This window comes from Hibiscus syriacus, unplaced genomic scaffold, assembly GCF_006381635.1.
Source record: "Hibiscus syriacus cultivar Baekdansim isolate YM2019G1 unplaced genomic scaffold, ASM638163v2 tig00117048_pilon, whole genome shotgun sequence".
NCBI lineage: Eukaryota > Viridiplantae > Streptophyta > Magnoliopsida > Malvales > Malvaceae > Hibiscus > Hibiscus syriacus.
Window position 1 is genome coordinate 7,985,232 of NW_024063538.1, and position 27,543 is coordinate 8,012,774.

General features: G+C 35.2%; 1 pseudogene; it reads left to right on the top strand.

Annotated features, from left to right (window-relative positions):
* Positions 1-4,983: 4,983 nt before the first annotated feature.
* The window catches only part of LOC120197609, a 39,911-nt pseudogene continuing 17,351 nt past the window's right edge, over positions 4,984-27,543 (top strand).

A 27,543-nucleotide genomic window follows, 5' to 3' on the forward strand; every position in this document is an offset into this window, starting at 1 on the left:
TCGCCTTGCCTTATGGTGTTCCCTCGATCACATGCTGCTCACATGGTTAGGTGCATGCTAGGATGTGACTTAGATAGTTAGCTAGGCTAGTAAGCTAACCAGAAGATTTGGTAGATAGCTAGGTAATATAGGTAGCTAGCTAGGTACCTAGTGTCACTCTAGCTGCCTTTAGTTGCTACAAGTCCTCAACTCAACTATTGTAGTCCTCCACTTTATTTATTTGATAAAACCAAAGGAATAACTAAACCAAATTACATTGCCTTCAGTTGCTCGATCTTGACATCAAAAGGTTATAATTTTTTAAATCAACATGTATAATTTATTTATTTGATATTCAGTTAATTTATATTTTGCCTCAATTGCTTTGACATCATTTTTTACACCAAACTTTTCAAGGCATTTTTCAAACAAGATATATTCTCTCAAAAATCTACTAAAGAGCTTGAAATGATATGGGGTATCTCTAGAATCCCTACTCTTCTCGCCTCCCGATGTACTTCCTAATCAAAGTCGAGCCTGAATAAGAAATGTCTCCATATTATGAAGATTGCCACCTGATAAGGTGCAAGGAGACCTTTCACTGAATATTGACATGTCAACTACGATGACGATACAACCAATTCTAATAGTTGATCGTCAATCAAAATACAAAAGAGCCTTAATCCCTTGAGTAAACTAAGGCCAAAAGAGCGCTTAAGAATCTCAAGAGTAAAGTTAATCCATGTAATCAAGAGTACAAGATCACTGGATTGAGTGAGCAAATATGCAAATATCATATATTTTCCATTAAACCGTCAGTGCTGGGATAAGATCAACACCAAGAAACATTAGAGAAGATCAAGACTGACAGGAGAAGATTGATACTTCTCTTTGAAAACAAGAATGCCAAAAATAATACATTTGAATTTTAGGAATATTTTAAGACTTTATATTTATGACATCATGCATACATATACATTTTTGCATGTTGTTTAAGTCAAGTTCAACTTCACGATGAAAGATATTGCACTCAAAGAATCTAGGATCGACTTAACTCGCGATGGAGGATTCGTCTACAACATAGTCCAAATCAATAATGAGGGGCTATTTTTCAACATAGGTCTTCAAGTCTAGAAAAATACCTCAATTTAACTACGATCTAACATAACTCAACGGTGATGAGCTAGTTTCCAATTGAAGTTTTCAAGTCCAATCTCTACTCCGCGACAGGGGATATCCAACGGATAGAATATCTCACTTGACTTTCCCGTGAAGGGGAGTCATCCAAAGCATCAAGACAGACTTAGACCCGCGAAGTGGAGTCATCTCGCTTGGCTTAAACCCATGAAGGGGAGCCACCCAAAGAATCTTTCACTTAGAGGAATCATTTATAGCATACCTTAAGTAGAGAAGATCTATCTGTTTCAGAGCGTATTGACCGCATAATAGTAGCGGGGAGTTATATTTCTATCAAAATTCAAACCAAGGTATTTTAGTCAAGAAGAAGACCCAAATTGGTTGTGATTTAGCAATAAAGAACTACTTTTCAACCCAGATTTCGATATAGCTCAAGTCGAGAAGAGCTATTTGTCAACCTAAAGCTTTCGAGTTCGATTCCACTCAACTCGAGAGCACATCGATCGCATTGTAGCAACAAGGAATTATCTTATGGTCAAAATTCAAACTAAGGTCTTCAAGTCTAGAAGAAGGCCAAAATCGACTGCGAATTAGCAATAAGGAACTACTTCCCAACTAAAATTTTGATATAGCTTAAGTCGAGAAGAGTTATCTGTCGCCAAAGCTTTCAGTTTTAGTTCCACTCAACTCGAGAGCGCATTAATTGTATGGTTGCAATGAGGAACTACCCTCTAGTCAAAATTCAAACTGAGGTCTTTAAGTCAATAAGGAGACCCCAAATGATTTATGATTTAGCAATGATGAACTACTTCCTAGCCCAGATTTTGACATAGCTTAAGTCGAGAAGAGCTATCTATCGACCAAAGCTTTCAAGTTCGATTCCACTCATCTCGAGATCGCATTGACCGCATGGTAGCAATGAGGAACTATATTCCAGTCAAAATTCAAATTAAGGTCTTCAAGTTTGGAAAAAAACCCAAATCGGATGTAATTTAGCAATAAAGAACTACTTCCCAGCCCAGTTTTCGACATAACTCAAGTCCATATCTGATTCCACTCAACTTGATAGTATATTGACCGTATGATGGCAACGAGGAACCACATGCTGGTCAAAATTCGAACCAAGGCCTTTAAGTTTAGAAGAAGGCCTAAGATTGGTTGTGATGTAGCAACAAGGAACTACTTCACAATCCAAAACCAACTCACGATAGAGAGGTCGCTGACAAGATAGCTTAAGTCGAGAAGGGTCATCTGTCAACCAAAGACAATTTTAACTCCGCGACAGACGATATCGAGTTCAAGGACTAAATCAATTGTAGTCTAGCAACTAGGAACTAGTCTCCAGTCATATATTCCCGAAGTTAGAAGATATCCAACCTAGAAAATGATCGTCCGATTCTTAAAGAAGAGAAAACGTCTCAACACTAGAAGATCGAGCTCGCCTTCAAAATCCATTTTACTTTGTGAATCGAACGAAAATCCGTGTCTTTTTTATCTTTGTCTTATTATCATTACACAAAAATAGACAAAGAGGGGCAGCTATAGACACCCATTTTCTTCCGGGATTTATGTTGTATTTTTCATATATATATATATATATAGTTTTGAAATAAATATTTTTTAAATATATATATATATAATTTTAAAAATATATGTTGTATATTTTTGAATATATATATATATATATATAGTTCTTAAATAAATACATATTATATATTTTGAAAACATATATTTCTTTGAAATATATATTAAATATATTTTAAAGTATATATGATTTTATTGAAAATATATATTATAAATTTTGAATATTTTATTATTATTATTTATTTTATTTATAGGTTTGGTTTAATCCAAATTAAATATTAGGGTTTGGTCCAGTTGATTTTAGTCTAGATGATGTCTAAAAGCCTAAACTGAGTAAACATGTCTGACCCAGCAAGCAAGCCTGGTTAGCAGTCCAGTAAGCCAAGTAAAAGTCTCAATTTGCCTGACCCAGAGAAGAGGCCCAGTCAAGCAAACCCAAGGTGCCTAACCCAGCACACTAGGGTTTCAATATTAGGATCAAGGGTCGCATCATGCGAGCGATTGGATTTGCATGACGATCCAACGACCGGGAAAGTCCTAGAACGTTTCAGAACACGGACGACCGTCAACAAACCAACGAACAATCCCATTTCTAGATTTCACGGCCGTAATTTTTGGGAAATTTTTGTAGAACACAAATGTCAAATTGAAACCAAATCAAGACAAAATCAACCAAGAATTCCACATATCGAACAAAATGGTAACCCAAAGAGAGAAAATGGCAAGAAATATCAGCAAGTCAACCCAAAACCGAAGAAGCATAAATATGCATGGCAGCAAATCAAGATGAAAAGTGGAAATGATTCAAAACAGAGCCAACGGAGGAAACAAATCCTCTGTCAAAGCAAGGAAAAGAATCAAATCCCCAAGTCACAGTGGTGCTGAGGTCTCAAATGAGAGGGTCATGAGCTTTATAAAAAGCCTTTCAAGAGAAGAGATAAGGGGATCGATTTTTTGAGTACATAAACCATAAAAAAAAGAGAAGTCAATGGGTCTCGTTGCTACTAGGAAGAGTTGAACACCATCGGGAGAACGAGAAGACGTGGGAAAACTGAACGGTCGTCGGAGAAAAGGTAAAGACAAGACCAGAACCGTGGCTGAGGCAGCGCGAACTACGCAACCGCGTAGGGCCCCCAAAAAAGTATATATATAGTGGCGTTTTTCCAATAAACGCCACTATAGATGGACTTATTATGACGTTTTTTCAAAAAAACACCACTATTATTGCGGCTTTATTGATAAAATGCCATTATAGATGGATCTATCGCGACGTTTGTAAAAGAAACGCCACTATTGTTGCCCCAAAATTGAATATATTTATAAAATAGGGGCCCCTTTATAAGAATTTATACAGGGCCCCCGAAAACCCAGCCATAGCCCTGGACAAGAATTTCAGTCTAAATCTACTCTAAGAGGGCTCGAATTCATGTTCATCGATAAAAGGGAAGATTTGGGGTAGTTTTAGGGTCTTTGATAACCGTGGGTAGTGGCCGGTACGACAGTGCGACAACGATTGCTCGTTGGGGAAGAGGGCCAGATTTCAGGATGGGTAGAGAGTTTGAGAGAGAATGGGGGAGAACTTTTTGGGTGGTTTGACACAAATAAAAGGGAAAATGAGCTTCTGAGGGATTTAAATACAAAGAAGGGTTTACAATTATGCAATAGTCTAATTACACGTGCCAACCCTCAACTTTTGAAGCATAATTCATTTTAGTCTTTTTATTTATTTATTTTGAATTTATTGTAATTTGGCTACTGGATTTTTAGTCAATGCAATTTGGTCTTTTGTTTATTTTTTTTTATTTTGATGCATTGACATTTTCTTTTGTGTTTTGCAGCATTTAAAAGGTTTTATTTCCTCAATTATTTATTTATTATTTTAATTTTTGGTTTTATTTCTAACATTGATTTAAACTTTCTTAAGGAGACTTATTGAATTCTCGACAGTCGTTAAAGATAAATAAATTTGAATCGATTTTTAAATTTTTATTTTAAAATTATTAATTTTTCGTGACTAAGACGTCACAGTAATCATGTGGTACCGAAAGGGCAACTTGGAGTGCTATCCTTCCCCGATTGTAATCGGCTCTTGAATCCGATAATTTTTCTGATAAGACTCAGACTCAGTAAATGGTAAATAGGTGTTCGATTTACCTAATTCGAAAAAAATTGATGACGAACTCATCGCGATTCCAAGTCGAAACGCAAACCTAGGGCCACTCGAAGGACAATTGCAACAATTACTTTCACCCAAAATCCAACACTTTCCGTTTTACTTTATCCATGGGAAATCCCACTGATACCCATTTCAAGTTAGTTCCTGTTAGAATATGTAGAGGGCGGTGCTTGCATGATGTGTTAAAAGCTCATGCACGTTGTTTGCTTGAAGGTGGGGCGTAGGCAATTTGTTATTTGTTTTGAAGGTTGTTTTTTCAGATGGCATGCTGTTAGGAGGGTGAGACGTCTTCTCATGCTTTATAAGTTGGTCTTTATTTGCTGAATAAAATATATGCTTTTCCTTGTATTTTGTGCTGTGCAGAAAACAAATAGAAAAACTTAAGGAAACAAACAGTTCCCGGAGCTGCCGGTTTCGTGCTCTAAGATATTCCTCACTTTGATTACCTTCATGATCTCCATGTACTCTTTCTTGCTTTATGATAGTAGCTTGATCAGCTTTGGGTTTCACTGTTTTGTTGAGTGCCGATGAACCCAGTTTTTTTGTGTGACAAAGATATCCCAACCCGTTACAAGATAACCCGGCTTATTCAGTTGTCAAGTGAGTAAACTAAACCAAAGTTTTCATCAGCTAATCAATGGTCTTGCATAATTATAGTTTTCTTTGACTTGTTTGAAGATGGTGATTTGGGTTTTTGTTTCACAGGCAATACTTTGTTGATGAGAATGACACTGTCCCTCAGAAGGTGAATCCTTGCCTTGGTGGCCGGTGGGGTTTATTATACTGGTACTCAACAGTGGTTGCGGTTGTGGTGTCATGCTTGCGGACCTTATGGCGTTATTTGTTTCCTAGAATAACAATGTTTTTAAATTTGCGGAAACGCTTGCTGCGATGTCGCCGTTACCTTGAAAAACGATAGGCGGCCACAATTTAGTACACGGGTTTATTGTTTTATGGGAAACTCATTTGAAGTTCGTATGGTACATATATATATATATATTTGATATAAACATAATCCTTGGTTTCCATTATATACTCTTGCTTTCTAAGGAAGCCACTGAATTTGATTGTTCTCATGTGATGGAATTGCAGTTATTAGATGCTCTGGTTTAACTGATGCTGTAATTTTATCATAGGTTGTTCACAAGGAAAGTCCGAGAGGGGTGCATTTTCGGCGTGCCGGACCTCACCAAAAGGTATACTTTTCATCTTATCTCGATGGTTTTCGGTTGAAGGTATGAACTGATAAGCTATGGATATTAGTTCACTGACTGGCATCTGTTATGCTCCTCGGGTACATTTTAAATCAGAAGATGTGAATGCATGCATTGTCACATGTGGTGGTCTATGCCCCAGGATCAACACGGTGATCAGGGAAATCGTGTGCGGCCTATATCACATGTACGGTGTCTGAAAAGTTCTCGGAATCAATGTAAGCAATTTCAATATTTAGGCATATTCAAATCCATAATAACTTGGTTTATTATCAGTAAGGGGAACACCATCATCTTGTAATCTCACCAGCACAGATACATGATCCAGTTTTAGGGAGAATATAGGGGTTTTTATGCCAAGAACACCGTTACCTTAACACCTAAGGCTGTCGATGATATTCATAAACGTGGTGATACGATTCTTGGGACGTTGAAAGGAGCTCACAATTCCTCAAAGACTGTTGACCGCATTCAGGATCGTGTAATCAATCAGGTGCTTTAAAAGGCACGAGAATAGAGGTGTAGACACCCGTTTTTATCCGGGTTTTAACTTATTATTATTATTATTATTTTATTAATAATATTTTTAATTTTTTTACAGATCCAACAAGGCCCAAACATGTCAAGACCCAGCTAATGGACCAATGACTAAGGCTTACAAACCCACAAACTCAGCCCAACCGAATTGAAACCTGCAAGGGAGCCCAAACCTGATTAGGGTTACACACTTTAGTCCAGCGTCGTCTCCTAATCTAAGCCGTCCGACCGGGTTGAAAATCAACGGTCCAAATCATCTAGAATCTAGGGTTTCACCCTAACAGATTTCACCAGCCGTCGCCGTCAGCAATGAGCAGACATCGACCGGCACCTGCGCTTCACCGTCCATCTCCCCAACCGCGTGAGCTACCACCGAAAGCTCCACGAGCCTCCGTCATTATCAACAGTGATAGAAAACTGCATCGAATCAGTCAAAAATCAAGTAAATCAGTCTAAAAACCCATAAAAAATAGGAACAAATCCAAATGAAATCCTGAGGAAAATCGGGGGTGTCAATCAAGCTAAAATAGGGCACTCAAACCCTATTTTCTTAGTAGCAGTAAAGCCATCATCAACTCTCACATGCAAGATAAAAGGAGAAAAGAAAAAGGACATTCGAGGAAGAAGATTAGAACATAGAAGAAAAAGAGAGAGAGAGAAAACCAGAGAGAAGAATTAGAAAAATAATAAGGGAAATAAACTAAAAAAGAGAGAGACAGAGAGAAAACCAAGAGGGAAGAGAGAAGTCTTACCTATCTCGACGCTCACCAGTCATCTTGAGGGTAACCGAAGTCAAGGAAACCGAAGAGATTTTCCTAGATCTATGTTTCTAGAGACCTTTTTTGGTTAGAAGAATCCTGAATTCGTAACCATGGTGAAGAGATGCTTCGAACCGTACTTTCTTCTCTCTTCCCCGACTCCAGCAGACAGTGGTTGTCGTCGGTCAACGGCGGTTGACGCGGCGGAGGTCAATCGGATTCTGGAATCCATGGCTTCAGGTTGAAACTCATGAGAGTTCTCTCTCTCTCTCTCTATCCTTCAGGCTAAGTGAAGAAGAAACAAAAGAGGATGGCTGATATTTTTGCCTGGTTTTTGGCCTTATATGGCATGCGTGAAACGACACCATTCCAAGGGGAGACTGCGCGCCTTGTCGAGGGTATAATCTCATCCGAAGTCCCTCGTAATGGTTGTAATCTGGTCACTTAATGAAATTTCATCCTTCCATTTTGAGCTTTTTATCTGTTTCATGTTTCATTTTAGTCCTATCTGTTTAAGTATTTAGATTTTGGTTGTTGATTTTGTGTAGTGTTCATTTTGGTCATCATTTAATGGTTTCTATTTGTTTCATTTTGGAATCAATATTTATTTCCATTTCGTTTTGATCACTATTTGTTCATTAATGTGTTTTGGGTAATTACTTTGTTTTGAGCCCTGATTTGTGATTTAGTTCATTATAGTCATTCTTTATATGCCTAAAAGATTATTATGTACTTTATGTTTAAGGTTTCAAATGTAGCTTTATGTCCATTTTAGTCATTATCTTAATGCTTAATGTTTGGGGCTTATTGTCCATTTAATCCTCACCATTCTATTTTTTTTTTAAAATTTTTTTAATCCTTGAGATTATTGCATGATATGTTTTGTGTTTTATTTTCTTTAGTACTATATATATATGCATGTGATTTATTTATTTGTGTACGAATGCTTTGTATCTTACATAGTTGTTTCCATACACAGTAGATATTAAGGTTACAATATATTAGTATATGTATATATTTAATGTCTTACAACCCTTATATATGTATATTTATATATATACACACATATATTTTGTTTCTTTAGATTTGATATTTTCCAAAGACTACAAGAGGCTCGTTTTATTTGCTATTTTTAGTGCCTTTTATACTCAAATTCACTTTCCAGAACACTTATTTTGTAGAATGGGCATGGAAAACATTGTTTGGTCGAAGTAGTGCGATCCGATACGACATTCGAACGAAATATGAACTTGAAATAAATCGAAGTTAGTTTTTTAAAGTACTAATTAATTATTTGTTATTCAAATGACGTAATACATGTTTTTTATAATTTATTTTATACAATTACCGATAGTCAATTTATTTTCGATTTGTGCTTTTGACAACACTGAGGAGGGGACATTTCTCATATAAAGGAGAAATAAATGGGATAGTCTTCCCATTAGAGGATGTGCAAATCTCGTGATATCTTCTTGAATTAAGGAATGTTCCCTAATAAATAATTCGAAACAAATTAATCAATGTTCAATAAATGGATCATAATTTAATTTTCTATTCGAATTTTAATTTCCACCATTAGGACAACGTGTAAGTAACTAAGTATCAATTTTGGGCGCTCTGGGGGTGCTAATCCTTCCCCACACGTAACCGACTCCCGGACCCGTTACGTCCAGTTTTTCTGGTAAACGCATACCAACTTTTGTCTAAAAACCGATTTTCCCCCCAAAATTTTTTAGATGATGTTTTTAGGTATTCGACCTACCTAGCCCAAAGGTCGATGGCGACTCAAATTCAAAATTTTCAAATTAATTCAAAATAGCCAATTTTTCAAATAAAGTCATAATTATTTTTTAACTTAATTGTTTTAAAAAAAATGGTTATGACAGCTTGTCGACTCCGTTGGAGACTTTTTTAAAGAGTCAGACTGTAAGTCGCTTACACATTGTCGTAGTGGTGGAAATTATAAGTTCGAGTCTATAATTAGCTTATGATCCATTTATTGAATTTTTTCTAATTTCTTTTTTTAAATTGTCATACTAATGCTTTAATTCATGTTTTCAGTTGTGTTAAAGTTTCTGGCAAGACTTTTCCATTTGTTTTTTTAGTTAAAGGTTTGTATGTTCCTCCTCACACACATCACGTGCATTTGCATGATATAAGCTATAGACCCGAGCTTTATTCCAATTAAGTAGGGGTGAATGCTTTACTCTTGTAAGAATTTATTCTTCGTATGAATTTTAGAAAAATAATCCTTGGGATACACATGCCTTATACATTCGTAGGGGTTTATTCCTCGTATGAGTATAAGGAATTGAATCCCCTCGAATTAAACTCAATCCGTTTACGCCTGTAATGGGTTATGATTAAGGGTTTGGTAGCCCAAGGGGGCACCGACATCAAGGACAATTCGAGTACCTTTTCCTCATAGTATCAAAACCATGCATATAGTGAACCGTAGAACCGTCACCCTAGGTATATCCATACCAAACCTTTGTTCGTCAATAGGTGCCAAAATAGGTGTACATGAAGGAGGAACAACTCTAAACCTTTACCTTTTACTTTAAGTTCGTAGAATATATTTATTATTTTCGAATAAAGGCATGCGAACTAGATACCATGCGGTTAGGATCAATTTCCTGAAAAATAAATCATTTTGCGTAGAAAGCATGTCCGGGTAGGATTGCTATCTAATGAAAGCATGATCGGGTAGATACAATAATTAGGTAAGTGTTATATTTAAATAACATCTTTTAATTATATCGACTATTTTACCTATACTAACTCATTTATTTTCTTTTTGTGTCATTTTTCATCTTGTTTTCACATTGCATCGTCATGACATAATGCAAAAGTGTTGATTCGCAAGGGGATATTCAAGTTAAAATTTTCACAAAGAGAGATAAAAGTTTTTTAATCAAGCAGTCGCGTACACAGACATGCACCGAGGGCTAAAAGAAGTTCATAGAGTAGAAGAATGAGACTTGCTCGAAAATCGTGCAACATTCAAGACTGGAAAGATGATCCATTGATCTGAGGAGTAATCCAACAATAGAGTCTTATCTACGATCATTTCATCGCTAGTCATCAAGGAGTGACATGTGACTTCAACACCACACGGGGCATTAACAGAGTTAGGTTACGGAGTGCTTGAGGGGCATCATTTTCAAGGATGAAGATCCGATACGAAGCGCTGACCCATTTTAGACTCAGCATCTAAGCGAAAGCATGTCTATAAAATGGACTATCTTGTTATGTGAAGGCTTTTATCTCTGATGAAAATTATTCTATGATATTCGTCATTGGGATCAATAATTTTTTGCATATGCATTTGCATATTTACATTCTGCATTGCATTTATTTAAACATTTTCATATGCATCATTCATGAAAACATGGGGATTATTTCATGGAGAATTCAATGGAAGTGGTCCAAATCACATGACACCACATTAAGAATAGAAGCAAGATTCAAATAAGTAAAAGAAGAAACTGAAATTAGTACGATGGAGCCTACTCATCTAGCCATAGGGCTGAGCCTTATAGGATGATCCGAGAAAAAAGTCAATTTGATCTAATTCTAGTGACCTATGAGGAATTACTTCCAATACATATTGAGAAGAATATTGTGACTCTCATTCAGTCCAAGCCAAAAGAGACCCCATATCCTGAGGCCTATGATATTGAGGCCGTATACATCTATCACATAGGAAGCTCATGACATTTCACTAAGAACCAGAATCTAATTGATTCGGGGGCATGGATATTTGAAGAATGATGGGCATTCTAATGCTAATCAAGAATAGATCTTTGCATCTACCATAAAACTTTCATGCAATTGCATTAAGAGCATTGTTTTGTTTGAACTCGTTTTAACGAGTTTTAATCTTGTAGTTCTTAGAATATCGAATGAATTACAAATTCTTTTAGTTCTTCAAGAATTATAGATTTTTGACATATGGTAAGATTAGACTTTCTTATCCCATCCAAAACCAAAAATAAAACATCCCAATTCTTTACCCGGAATAATTCATGGTCACTACCAAAGGACCAAATTTTGACATTACCTTTCTTTGAGACTTTGAAATATTGCCTTTTTCTTTTTCGAGACACAAAAAGTCATATTCATACCTTTTGTTGAGCCAATAAAGTCACACTATCATCTTCTTAGACGTAAAACTGACATTTTTTCTACCAGTAAAACCTGAAGGCATTGAGTACAAGATGTTCACTTGAACGGGAACGTTTTTACAAGAAGACACAATGTGGGGCATCTCGTATCAATTTTCTGGAGAGGAGCTTGAATAATTGAGACATGCTAGAAGCAAGAAGCAGAAAAAAGTAAATTAATTCAAAATAATTCTATAATACATTAATTACATTGTTTTCAGGGAAATAAAAGTTAATCCTGAAAATATATCCCCCCGGGATACCTCTTATGAAATAACTTATGTGTATGAAATGATGAACGACTTTCTTTCATTATCCTTTCACAAAAAGAGAAAATATATATCCCTTGTGTCCCCATTTGAGCCTGAATTATATTTTCTTCTGATTCAACCCTAACCAATGATCACCCTCCACACTGGGGGCAAGGTGAAGGAAATATTCTCGTATGAGTGAAGACCATCAATCCAGATAAGCTACCAAAAGTTAAACCAAATGTAGAGTGCAAAGATCAAAGCAAAGCAAAGAGAAAAAAGAAAAAAAATAGAGAGCAAAGAAAAACAAAGAGAAAAGAAAAACAAAGAGAAAAGAGAAAAAAAGAAAAGAAAAAAAAAGAGCAAAGATAAAAGAGAAAAGAAGTAAAGAAAAAAAAAACAAAGAGAAAAAAGAAGAAAGAAAAGAAAAAGAAGAAAGAAAATGTATCAAGTATTTCAAGATGAGTGAGTTTTTGAGCCTCAAGCCATAAGATTGATCAAGTACAACTGGTTCAAAAATCTAGAATCAATTCACCAGAAGTTCTTAGAACATCAAGAGAAAATAAAAGACACATACGAGCATACTCAAATCGAGCAAGGCAAGATTAAAGGCATCAGAATGAATTGATCATTGGTTCAATTATCCTTAAACACTTGTTTGAGCCAATTTATCCTTTTCTTTCGTAACTGTGAACCATAACCTACATTATGTGCCTTAAAATTTCCTTTTAATCATACATGGATTTCTAAACAAAAGAGATTATCTTCAGATTTCATCTCACCTATCAGAATTAATCTTTTATTTACAAAAGGTTTTCTAAAATTCTTAATGCATTATAGAGAAAAATAACAAAGGGGGGTTCAAGACGTAAATTTTGATTAACGTCTTGAAACCAAAGGAGGATTCGAGTTGAAAACCTAAAAATGCGGCTCGAATATAAAGATTGTTAAGCTGTTTTATATGAGGCGATCTAAAAAATCCCTTAATAAAGCATCGTACAACCCGAACGTGCTCAGAAGAGTTGAGAACCGGAGACCATTTTCAGTAGATGAGCATAAAATCTACTTCTACAGATCAGGGAACATCAAAGAAACTAAAATGACAAACCTTTGACCAAAGACAACAACCCAAGACACCTTATCCTTTCCTTATCTAACCCTACCTCAAAGTTAGCATTAATATTGACATTTGTCAAATAGCTATAAATTTTCTGAAGGATTAAAAGTGTAATTAATTCTTTGATATCAAATGAACTCTTGTTTTATGATTTGTTTTAATGGTGAAACATAGAAAGAGGTAATACTTTTTCAAAATTTTGATTAAACATTTTTTAAAATTCTTTTAATTAATATTTTTCAAAATTTTGAAAATAAGAAGAAGAAAAACATTTTGAAACAAGACAATCTCTTTGGAGTGAGTCTCAATAATTGACACTTGTCTCCCAAACACAGAAACTCATGCTTAGAATTAGTGCTGGAGCAAGAAAGGATAAATATAGAGGCATTTTTGAAGGATCATATCTTTCTGGAGTACAAGATCATTGAATTGAACAGAAAATCATTTTCAATGAGGCAGAAAGGCATGAAGACTGAAAAATAGCAAAGCAGAGATAGTGAAGCCAACTATATGATTATTTTGTTCATTGTCACAACATACAAGTTGGATTATTCTGGTGATTTACAATACATTAATTATGGCCAGCCAAAATGTCCCATTTATATTCCCAGTGAGCTTTGTTTTTTGATGCCCTTGAAACACTATACAAAATCTCTAAACTTCATACAAAGAGATTCCTTGGTTGAAAAATCTAGGCAGAAGCTACAAGAAAGGATGAATAAGTTGTCGAATGTTTTACGAACCAGTAACTATGGAACTGAACCAATGATTCAATCATATGGGGGTTTCTAGATCCCAATTTCACTCAAGTGGAAGGTCATGTTCTTCCTATCCCAAAGTTAAAAGGGACAAATTTTTCTTGCCGCAGAATAAGCAATGGAATTTTAACAGTAAGAAACTAGTGGATCCAATTAAACAATAAGTCGTTGTTAACTTATCAACATGATGTGATACAAATAACTCAGTTGGGATTCAATTCAGATAAATCCTCTATTCAAAAGAAGTCAAGAGCTCAATCAGAGCAAACTCTACTATCCTGTGGTAAGAATTTGAAAAGGTGATCAAAGAAACCCAACCTGAACTTCTTATAGTTTCGTAGTTTTTTTCTTGTCTTTTGCCTAAGAAAATTATGATTTTTGGGTTAATGAGAGAGTTAAGAACCCTACAGAGTTCGTCATAGTCACACAATGTATGGCTCTAACTAGGTTCAATGATCAACACCTTATGAATTTGATTTTAAAAATTAATGCAAAGCTTTGAGGACTGAATTCGATGTTAGCAATTGAGCAAACACCTTCAATTCCAATTGTTTCTAAGGTTTCAACTATCATCCTTGGCATAGATATGTCTCATGGTTTTCCGGGGTAGTCTGATATTCCATCAATTGCTGCGGTGGTTAGCTCCAGCAGTTGCCTTTGATTTCTCACTACAAGGCAACAACATGTACATAGTCTCCAAAGCTTGAAATGATGGATTCTCTTTTCAAAGCAAGACTGAAAGCTTTATCGAATTTCTGGACAAATTCAGGAAAATAAAGCCAATTTTTATCAGGGTCAAACTTTTCTAGGGCAAGAAGAAATTGACACGAGTTAAGAATTGAAAGAATGTACACTGGCACAAACAAAGTTTGAAGATAACCGAATCAGGGATAGAAGGAAGAGTGCACCAACATCCGTCCCTGACCATTGAATAAAAAAATATACAACAACATATACATATATGTTACATGAAATTTGCATCTTTGCATCATACATTCATTATCACATCGCAATAAAAAAGGTTCTCCGTTCTCATAAGGATGCCTTTATAATTGCTTTTGAGAAACTAATTTCATATTTCTCAAGATTGTTCGTCTACAAGACATCAATCTAGTCTTTCTTAAGATTGTTTTTCCTAAAATCCTTTTCATTTTCTCTCAAAGGCCATTTTTTATCCTCTCACGAGGACATCTTCTAATTTTCTCTTTATCATGATCATTTTCTCCTCTCACGAGGACAAATTCAAAAAGGTCATTTTTATCAAAATAAAAATCAAGTCAAATACATGAAATCAACTTCATCATAACATCCAAGATAGTCATTCATAAATGCATCATTTTTATATTGATCTTTAAGGAAATAAAATTTTGGTGATGACTAGATGTCCTCAACTGTTGGGACCGTCGGCGCACCCCATGGCGTAGTAGAAACAAAACTCGACGGTCTCACTAGCGATCCAAGTACGAAAAATTAAAATCAGGAGGAAGGGATGCGAATACTTACAGCGGGTTCCTTGAAAAACAACAAGGACAACAGTGAATATTGGTGGTGTAGATTGGTTCGAATCGTAAGCCTCCACGAAATCACGTCTCGGCCTCTACTCAGTTCACCTGATTGAGAGCAATATTTTTCTTCCCCAAAATAGTTTTGAGAGAAAAACGGCTGAAGGTTTTGTGTGTATGTTCTAAAACAGCTGCTAGACCTAACACACCATTTTATAGCCAAGTTACCCTAATCATATTAGGGTTTTATTATTTCAAATTAATTAAATCTATATTTAATTAATTGGAATTTAATAATCCTTTTATATCCAAGTTACCCTAATCATATTAGGGATTTTATTATTTCAAATTAATTAAATCGATATTTAACTCTAGATATATATTTTAGTAACGTACAACAAATTGTACATCTTTGCTCGTTTCAATCCTAGGGTGTGACCTTGTAGATTCTTGTAACGTTAGCAGTAATTATTAGAACAATTCTAATATTACATACAATTAGTGACATCTAGCAATATATCATTGTCACCTAAGTTACAAGAAAATATGATTCGACATATCATCTTGGTGATTAACTATTTTATGTATTACATCCTTATGTCCTTTATATCTAGAATAGGCACAAGTCTTGGAATAGCCACACTTGTATAACCCATCTATTGTTTCTTGATATCTAGAGTAGACTGTAATTAACGGATAGTTTATGATATCTCATATCAACTTATTCGAGCATGGCCATGCATTTCTAGTCTTACTCAATCAAGTGGCCTGTGATATATTTCCTATTATGTAGGAAGGACAAATACTATCTTAATCATACACACCCACTATATATATTGAGATATATTCAATAACAGTCTTTATAGAGCAACCAGTTACGAAGCTTGTTTAGCTGCATCAGAACATATAACAATATATGTTGATATAGTATTGATCTGAAGTCTGAGGATCATACATATAGTCATCACCATGAGCAATGTTATGACTGTCACATAATAATCCAAGACATATGCTCATGGTCGGTCAATCCAATACATTGTTCTCTAATAATATAATCATGTATCAATTCTGACATCTCTATGTCATTGACAACTCGTTGTCATCAATCAATAACATGTTAGTCTTAAGAGTATTATTATTGTCCATGCCCATAATAATACTTGACTAGGGATCTTTTAATAATAACAATTATGTCATTATATGGACTTTATTATCTTCCGGTTTATGTTAAACACATATATATAAATGAAAATAATAGCGGCAATGTCTTTATTCAATAAAATCGGTAAATAAAAGTATTATTACAATCATCATATGATTGGTCTTTGGGCATACTCTAACATCAACATGAAGGAACAATGTCATCCAAATATTTGCCATCATGAAGTGAACAATCAGATCTTCTAAAGGCAGCTAGATCTCCTCAACATGCAGGAGCAAACTGTTTGTCACCTTAGAGATTGTTTCTCTCGAAACAAATTTTGCCTCGCTTGAGACAATTTCTCTTGAAAAAAATTTTATCTCACTTGAGATTATTTTCTTAAAAACAAATTTTATCTCGCATGAGACAGTTTTTCTTAAAAACAAATTTCGTCTTGCCTGAGACAATTTTTCTTAAAAACAAATTTCGTCTCGCTTGAGACAATTTTTCTTAAAAATAAATTTCATCTCACTTGAGACAGTTTCCCCTAGAAATAAAACTTTTAAAATTGTTTCACTTGAAACAAAATTTATCTCACTTGAGATTATTCTCAAAACAAATTTCGTCTCACTTAAGACAATTTTCCCTGAAAACAAAAAAATTTGGAAATTGTTTCACTTGAAACAAAATTGATAAACCTTTGAGATTGTTTCTCTTGAAACAAATTTTGTCTCGCTTGAGACAGTTTCTCTTGAAACATAAACCTTTGAGATTGTTTCACTTGAAACAAACTTTGTCTCGCTTGAGACAGTTTCTCTTAAAACATAAACCTTTGAGATTGTTTCCCTTGAAAAAATTTTTGTCTCGCTTGAGACAGTTTCTCTTGAAACAAATTTTGCCTCACTTGAGACCGTTTCTCTTGAAAAATAAACCTTTGAGATTGTTTCTCTTGAAACAAATTTTATCTCACTTGAGACAGTTTCTCTTGAAATATAAACCTTTGAGATTGTTTCTCTTGAAACAAATTTTGTCTCGCTTGAGACAGTTTCTCTTGAAACATAAACCTTTGAGATTGTTTCCCTTGAAACATTTTTTCTCTTGCTTGAGACAGTTTCTTTTGAAACAAATTTTATCTCGCTTGAGACAGTTTCTCTTGAAACATAAACCTTTGAGATTGTTTCCCTTGAAACAATTTTTCTCTCGCTTGAGACAGTTTCTTTTGAAACAAATTTCATCTCACTTGAGATAATTTCTCTTGAAACAAAATTAACCTCACTTGAGATTGTTGTCTCCAAATTATCCCTAAATACGGCTAGATGTCCTCATCACATAGGAACAATGTCATCCACCAACCATATATTCTCAATGCGTAGGAGCTGCGTCATCCTCAGGTAATCATACTTCCTCATCACGTAGAAACCGTATTGTCTCCAAATTATCCCAAAAGAGGCTAGACGTCAACGTCACGTAGGAATAATGTCATCCACCGACCAGATCTCCTCAACACGTAGGAGCAATGTCATCCTCAGATAACCAGACTTCTTGATCACGTAGGAATCGTGTTGTCTCCAAAATCATCTACAGATTGACCTGATTTCCTCAACAAGAAGGAACAACGTCATCTTCAACAAATAATTTATCTGAAAAAGGCCATATATCTTCAACAAGGATGAGCAGTGTCATCCTTAACATCAAGCTTTAATGCGTAGAAGAAAATCGGATAAAAACTCGTTGTCTTATTGTCTTTGCCCTATTTTTGTTAACATAAGAATGTGCAAAGAGGGGCAGCTATAAATACCCGATTTTGTCTGGGGTTTAACTTATTATTATTATTTTATTAATAATATTTGTTTTATAGATCCAATAAGGCCCAAACAGGTCAGGACCCATCTAATAGCCCAATGACCAAGGCTTATAAACCCACTAACCCGACCCAACCGAATTGAAACTCGTATGGGATCCCAAACCCGGTTAGGGTTACATACTTTAGTCCAATGCCATCTCCTAATCTCAGCCGCCCGATCAGGTTGAAAATCAACAGTCCATATCGTCCAGAATCTAGGGTTTCACCCTAACAGATTTTACTAGCCGTCACCGTCAGCAATGAGCAGCCATCGACCGATGTGTACGCTTTACCGTCTATCACCCCAGCCACGTGAGCTACCACTGAAAGCTCCATGAGCCATCGTCATCATCAACAGTGATAGAAAATTGAACGAAATCAGTCAAAAATCAAGCAAATCAGTCTAAAAACCCATAAAAATATGAACAAATCCAAATGAAATCTTGAGGAAAATGAGGGTTTTTAATTAAGTTAAAATAGGGCACTCAAACCCTATATTATTGGTAACAGCAAAGCCATCATCAACTCTCACATGTAAGATAAAAGGAGAAAAGAAAAAAGAGATTCGAGGAAGAAGATTGGAACACATAAGAAAAAGATAGAGAGAGAAAACCAGAGAGAAGCATTCAAAAAAAATAATAAGGGAAATAAACTAAAAAAGAGAGAGAGAGAAAACCAAGAGGAAAGAGAGAAGGATTACCTATCTCGATGCTCACCGGTCATCTCGAAGGTAACCAGAGTCAAGAAAACCGAAGAGATTTTCCTAGATCTACGTTTCTAGGGACCTTTCTTTGGTTAAAAGAAGACTGAATTTGTAACCACGGTGAAGAGATGCTTTGAACCGTACTTTCTTCTCTCTTCTCCGACTCCGGAAAACGGTGGTTGTCGCAGATCAACAGCGTCCGACGCGGCAGAGGTCCATCGGATTCTGGAATCCCATGGCTTCCGGTTGAAACTCATGAGAGTTCTCTCTCTCTCTCTCTCTCTCTCTCTCTCTCTATCCTTCAGGCCAAGTGAAGAAGAAACAATGAGGATGACTGATATTTTTGCCTGTTTTCGGCCTTATATGGCACTCGTGAAATGACACCGTTCCAAGGGGAGACTACGCGCCTGGTTGAGGGTATAATCTCATCCGAAGTCCTTTGAGCTTTGTAATGGTTGGAATCTGGTCACTTAATGAAAATTTATCCTTCCATTTCGAGCTTTTTATCTGTTTCGTGTTTCATTTTAGTCCTATCTCTTAGTATTTTACTTGTTTAAGTATTTAAATTTTAGTTGTTGATTTTGTCTAGTGTTCATTTTGGTCATTATTTAATGGTTTCTGTTTGTTTCATTTTGGATTCAATATTTATTTCAATTTCATTTTGATCACTATTTGTTCATTAATGAGTTTTGGGAAAATACTTTGTTTTGAGCCATGATTTGTGATTTAGTTCATTCTAGTCATTCTTTATCTGCCTAAAAGATTATTATGTACTTTATGTTTTAGGTTTCAAATGTAGCTTTATGTCCATTTTAATCACTATCTTAATGCTTAATGTTTGGGGCTTATTATCCACTTAATCCTCACCGTTCTGTTTTTTCTTTATTTTTTTAATCCTTGAGATTATTGCATGATATGTTTTGTGTTTTATTTTCTTTAGTACTATATATATATATATATATATTATTTGTGTACAAATGCTTTGTATCTTACATAGTTGTTTCACAGTATATATTAAGGTTATAATATATTAGTATATGTATATATTTAATGTCTTACAACCCTTATATATATGTATATTTATATATATACACACGTATATTTTGTTTCCTTAGATTTGATATTTTCCAAAGATTACAAGAGGCTCGTTTTATTTGCTAATTTTTAGTTTTTTTATACTCGAATTCACTTTCAAGAACACTTATTTTGTATAATGGACGTGATAAACATTTCTTGGTCGAAGTAGTACGATCCGATATGATACGACATTCGAACGAAATGTGAACTTGAAATAAATCGAAGTTAATTTTTTAAAGTGCTAATTAATTCGTTTTTATTCAAATGACATAATACATGTTTTTTTTTTATAATTTATTTTATACATTTACCGATAGTGAATTTATTTTCGATTTGTGCTTTTGACAACACTGAGGAGGGGACATTTCTCGTATAAAGGAGAAATAAATGAGATAACATTCTCATTGAAAGATGTGCAAATCTCGTGATTTCTTCTTGAATTAAGGAGTGTTCCCTAATAAATAATTCGAAGCAAATTAATCAATATTCAACAAATGGATCATAATTTTATTTTCTATTCGGATTTTAATTTCCACTATTACGACAACGTGTAAGGGACTAAGTACCAATTTTAGGCACTCTGGGGTGCTAATCCTTCCCTACATATAACTGACTCTCGGACCCGTTACATCGAGTTTTTCTGGTAGACGCAGACCAACTTTTGTCTAAAAGATGATTTTTGCCTAAAATTGTTTTAAAAGACGTTTTAAGGTATTCGACCTACTGAGTCCAAAGGTCGATGGCTACTCCAATTCAAAATTTTCAAATTAATTAAAAATCTTCAATATTTCAAATAAAGTCATAATTATTTTTTTAACTTAATTGTTTAAAAAAAAATGGTTATGACAAGAGACTTTTGTCGAAGTCACCTCTGTCTGTTATTTGAATTTATACCTACACTTTCTTGGTTCTAATTGTATCCTTTATCGGTTCAGGTCTATATAATCGGAGGTGATGGGACACAAAAAGGATCAACAGAGATCTTTGAGGTATTTACAGTAGGTGTTTTTCTATAAATGTCAATCTATAATGTATCGTCTCTAATCATTGTCATTATGTTTTAGCATAAATGGTTCTGCTGTGGAAGGAAATTAGGCGACGTGGCCTCAAAATCTCTGTTGCTGGAATTCCCAAAACCATTGACAACGACATTCCGGTACTTCTCATCTCCGTGAACTGTCCTTGTTACTTGAAAGGCAAGTTAGTTAATCCGTGAATGGCATTGTGCTGGGTTGCTCATTTTGTTTTTAGGTTATTGAGAAATCATTTGGTTTCGATACTGCATTAGAGGAGACTCAACGTGCCACTAATGCAGCTCATGTTGAATCCAAAATTATCGAGAACGGCATTGGACTTGTAAAGCTAATAGGACGATACAGTGGTATGGAACCCTGACAAATTATTGTCGACATAACTTTTGTTTCCGATCATTCTTTATTTACCATGTTGAGCTTCTGCTGCAGGTTTCATCGCGATGCATGCTACTCTCGCTATTCATGACGTCGATTGTTGCTTGATTCCAGAGTCAGCATTCTATCTCAAAGGAAGAGGTGGATTTAATGAATATATAGAAAAACAACTCAGAGAAAATTTCGACTCGAGAAATTTTGTTTGCAGATCCTACATACATGATCCGGGCTATTCCTAGCATCGGTTCGGATAATTTCTATTGCAACCTACTTGCTCACGCAGCAGTTCATGGAGCAATGGTGGGGTATACAGGCTTTACCGTCGGTCCTGTCAATGGAATACATGCTTACATTCCATTTAGTGTACGTTCCATTGTACCTTTAATAACTTCTCTGTTTGCGAACACAGGTCGATGTTATAACTTGTAGTCCAAGTGTCCAATAGAAACCATTAACCTCAATCCGTGTCCGTTGAGCTTTTGTTCGGATTTACTTGAAATCGGATTACTTTTACTTACCAAATTTGCTTATCGGGACGATGTGTCTTGTAACACCCATATCTCACATATGATTCGTAATACGAGTCACAAATGTCACATTAATTAGATAAACATTTACTATGCATAAAAATTTAAAATCTCGTTTCTTTTTTAAAACTTTGACTGTTTTAACTTTTAAACTTTTATCTCATTTGTATAAAATCATAAAACAATATTTAATCACTGAAAAACAAATCAAATTTTAGTTTGTAAGTATGCAATTAAGAGTTTATCATAACTATATATATATATATATATATATATATATATATATATATATATATATATATATATCGCTGCCTAAATATTGTTGTAGTTACTCATTTTCGTTTGGGGTTCTATTTAATAAATACATAATATATAGTTTTGAAAACATTTCCAAAAATATATATAATATATAATTTTGAATTTTTTTTAAAAATATATATAATATATAATTTTGAAAACATTTTAAAAAATATATATAATATATAGTTTGAAAGCATTTTAAAAAATATAAATAATATATGGTTAAAAAAAGGTTTTTGAATATATATATATATATAATATAGTTTTGAAATCATTTTTTGAAAATATGTATAATATATAGTTTTAAGAGGTTTTTGGAAAATATATATAATATATTTTAGAAAACGTGTTTGGGTTTTGAAAATATTTTTTCGAAATATATATATACATTTTTGTTTATTTTATTTCTATTTATTTATTTATTTATTTCTATTTTTATTTTTATTTTTATTTCCATTTTAAGTTCAATAAAGTCCAGCAAGAAGCCCAATCGGGTAAGTCTGACCTAGTAGACTCGGATTAGGTGGGTCTGACTCAACCCAAAATCCTGAAATTAGGGTTTTATATTAAGCCAACGATGTCGCACGGGAGCACGTGTGGAATCATGCGCCCTAACATATCGAGCACCGACCGAATTTCTCGGCCCTTGAACAGGGAATTAGAACAGTAATCGACCGAAGATAAGGATTTAACCATCCCTAAAACCCCAGCCAACAACGCACAAAAAAATTGGAGCAAGTAACCCACGAACCCCTTCCCGATTGGGACTAAAAAACAACCCAAAATCAAGGCTATAAAAAGCCTCCGACGAGGCCAAGCAAAGGACAGGGAGCATACAAGAGAAATACCATCAAAAACCAACAGACAACAAGGAAATCGTTCCCAATCAACAACAACAGAAAAATCCACAACAACATCAAAGAAACCCGAGCAAAATACACCAAAAAGACCAAAACCCCAAAGCAAAAACACAGTTCAAAGTAGAAAAGCAAGGATATCATTGGTTGCAAGGGAAGAGTCATCGTCGAGGAAAGCAAACGGCAGCTTAAGAACCGAAGGGTCACCGGAGATAAAAGGTAAAACCGAATAGTTTCAGCTTAGATCTACGCCGAGGGGGTCTTATTTGATGATTTGATCGGTAGGGTTAGCTTGGGGTTAAAAGGGCTTTCGAACGGGCTAGGACAGGGTGCTTCGACCACAGGAGGTGGCGACCGGAGCGGCGGGTTTGGCACTGGCGAGTGGTCGTGTTTCGATCGGTTTAGGAAGAAGGGGAGAGAGTTAAAGATAAGGGAGAGAATGTTGAATGTGAGAAATGAGGAAAATGATAATTATTTTGGGTTTAAAGGGCTATTTATAGGGGACCTTTGTGTAATTACAAGATTTTTAAATTATTTTCGTCGTCCCTGAAGGTTTGATGTGTAATTCATTTTGGTCACTTACCTCAATTTTACCTCTGAATTTTTAATTAATTCGATTTAGTCATTGTTTATAATTTATATTTTTTTGCAATTTAACCCCTCTAACTCTTATTTTTTTTTATTGCAGCACGCCTTTAGCATTAATTAGGTCCCCAACTTTAATTTTGTTTCAATTTTATCCTTTCGTTTTATATTATTTTTTAAAAAAAACTTTTTATATTTATTTCACGATATAATAATTTGACTTTTTTAGGGGCACTTCTAATTGATCAAAGGTAAGTAATTTGAATTGAGTATTTAAATTTTAATTTTAATTTTCACAATTAAGACAACCGAGAAATTAAAATGGTACCGAAAGGGTGATTCAAAGGTGTTAATCCTTCATTGACTGTAACTGAGTCCCGAATCTGACGCATTTTCGGTAAAATGCAGATCAGGTAAGATGGTGTCCGATCAACCAAATTTTTCATAAAAAAATGATCAGTGGCGGCTCTAAAATTTTTATTCAAGTCGAAGCCTAATTTCGGACCCACTCGAAGGACGATTAAGACAGATTGGTGACTCTGTTGGGGGCAGGTAAGTGAGTCAGGCTAAAATTAATTTCCGGTTGTCTTCTTAAGCGAAAATTATAAGTTTAAATTTTAATTTATTTATTCGATCCTTATTATTTATCTTTGATTATTTTTTAAATAAATAGTTATACTGACATTTTTTCAATGATTTCATCTTTTTAAAAAAACTTATCTCAGGCTCTATACCCGAGCTACAAAGCCTTTTATAAGTGGAGGTGAAAGTGACGCCTTTGTGGGAATTTATTCTCCGTATAGGCCTAGCAAGTAACCTTTGGGATTCATATATCTTTTGTCTTCGTGTGAATTTATTCTCCGTATAGACATAAGGGAATGTGTCCTCTCGAGTTTAACTTAGTCCACATGAGCTTGCGATAGGCTTAGGACTGAGGGTCTGGCAAGCCCAAGGGGTCACCAGCAAGGAGAACTTAGGTACCTTTTTTTTTAGAACCTAAATCGGGAGACAAAGAATTAGAGCCCGCCCCAAAACTTCATTTCAAAACCTAGGATGCTTGAGTTATTTCCTACTTTATTTACTGTTCAAAGCATGCGAACAAGGAAAATATGCGGTTAGGACTTGCTCAAAATTAAATTAACATGCGGGATAGAAATCATGTATGGGTAAGAATTTAAGCATGCTAGTTAGATATCATGCGGGGTAGGATTGTTTTTTTACTTTCAGTATTATTTTGATTATTATTTTACTGACTTATTTTCCTTTCATCTTTTGTTTTCTTTTTATCTTATCATTTGCATCATAAAAAAAGGCGTTGACCAACAAAAAGTGTTTATTAAACACAAAGAATCCATATTAATGGAAAAAGGGGTTATAATGTAAGAGGTGAAAAATACAGAGGCCCGACTATGGTTAGAGAAGACTCAGAAAGAAAAGGGGGACAACTTGCAAGGCAGCTATGTGTCGGAATTTGTTGGTTATGCCTCTGTCAGCCTTAAGCAAAATGATGTTCAAGAATTACGAGGCATTTGGTACAGCTGGAAAGGTGACCAGAAACATAAATTCTGTCAGCGATATGGTGATATCACACTTCTACTCCATGTCAAGATTGATGAGCCCCTAATTTGAGCCTTAATGTAATTCTAGAATTCGGGGTACAATTATTTCTCATTTAAACAAGAGGACATGGTACCCACCATCGAAGAATATACTACTTTGCTGCATTGTGAAGGAACCGGGTCTACACCAAGTTCATCAAGAGTCAGCCTTTCAAGAATGGGTTAGTAAAGATTGTAGGGGTAGATGAAAAGTGGATAATTGACCAGATTCAACGCAAAGGTAAAGGAGAAGGAATTGCTTGGACCCACATCAAGTAATTAATGAAGAATCATCCTTTGATCTCTTCATACTGGGTATCTACGACTTAGTTATTTTCTCAAAAACTTTGGGATACATCGAGGCAATTGGGGTGTCAAGAACAAGTTCAAAACAATTCTAGTCTGAAAAGATCTTCCAAATACTGGAAAGGTGAAGCCAACAACTTGAAAAGGAAGTTCGAAAGATAAGATGGAAAAGAGACAATGAAAAAATAGCTAAAGACTTCTCAAAGGCGTTCGTTGGCCATCCAATACCAGAATAAACGACTGAAGACTAGGGTAGCTGATCTGGAGAGGTCTCTTCAAAGACAACAATAACAAGATGGCAAAATCATAACTGAGTTAGAGACCATTGTAGACGGTTTTAAAAACAAGCAAATAAGCTTCAGATAGTTACCTTTGATGGAGGATTTCAATGGCGTTTTCATTGGGAGGAGGCTCATGAAATGGTGAAAGCTAGAGATACAGTCATTTCTTGGAGCAAGTACAGAAAGTGACACATCACTTGCACGGTTTGGAAAGAGAAGCTGGAGTAGTCTGACAAGGTATTCAGCCGGTGGCAGATTAAGGAAAAAGACTCGTCAAGCTGTTAAAATCCGTTCGGGGCTAGAGGACTTAGTCAAAATGTACCTTTGAGATATTTTTAGTCTCCTAAGAAACACAAATTTTGTCCCAATAAAGATTATTTATAATAACAAGACACATTTTTGGATCAGTGCCTCAAACATTTCATGCATTTCTACATACTTTGCATTTGTTTTTTTTCTTCATTTCTTTACATTCACATTAACTAACAGAAAATGTCTCATCAAAAGGAACAAACACTGGACATACCACCCCAAGCATTGGACACACCTCATCCTCATAACACCCATTCAAAAAATAAGAAGATTGAAGTAAAGATAGCTCAACTCGAGGAGAACATGTTAAGGTTACAAAAGGAGCTGGAGGAGAAAATAAGTCAGAATAATCAAAACACTCTCGAGTCGATCACCAAAAGCCAAGAGTCCTTGGTTGACCAAATTATTGCAAAATTAGCTGGTCTGAATCAAGCAAGTACACTTGGGGCAGGGACATCTGAAGGGTAACTATGCCACCAACCCCACAAATGGTTGTTCTACCTGAAATCTTACCAGAACTTCAAAGGGACTCATCCGCTGCAAAACCAAAGGCCTCGTCTGCTGTAAAAGTATAGACTTCTATATCCCACCCTGAGAATAATCTGGGTGATTACCATATACCGGATTTTGATGAAGAAGACAGAGCAAAGAAAATGGAAGAGAAAATCAAGCAGTTGGAGGACCAAATGAAGGTGGTTAAAGGAGACCATGACTACTATGGAGTCGATTCCGTAGAACAAAGTTTAGTCCCAGATTTGGTTCTTCCTCCAAAATTCAAATCCCTAGAGTTTGAGAAGTTCGATGGGAACAGATGCCTGTCAGCCCATATTACCATGTTTTGTCGAAAGATGACAGGATACGTAGGAAACGACCAACTCTTGATTCATTGCTTCCAAGAGAGTTTGTCTGGTTCAGCCATCTGGTGGTACAACCAGCTGAACCGATCTCATATCAAGACTTTGAAGGATTTGTCCAAGTCATTCTTGAAACAATACAAACATGTAAATGATATAAGACCAGATCGAGTTATGCTACAAAGTATGAAGAAGAAGCACAACGAAAATTTCAGCCAATATTGAAGGCTCTTTACTTCGGGCACCTGGTTGCAATCACATCTGAAAATTTTTCTGACTTAGTTATAGTCGGGAAGATGATAGAAATGGCCATAAAACAAGGCAAGATTGAGGGAGGGGATACCAGTAAGAAACCTCCTATGAAGAAGAGGGATAGAGAGGTCAATAACATCAACAAAGGTGTTACATTCTCCAATCCAAAATCAACTACAGTTGTACCGTCAAGTACTTCTCGACAAGATTCAAGGAACCCATGAAAGAAAGAGAAAGGGAATATTTTGATACTATTCTCATGACTTACAAAGAACTTTACAAGCAACTCTTCGACACTCATATAGTGTCACCATATCCA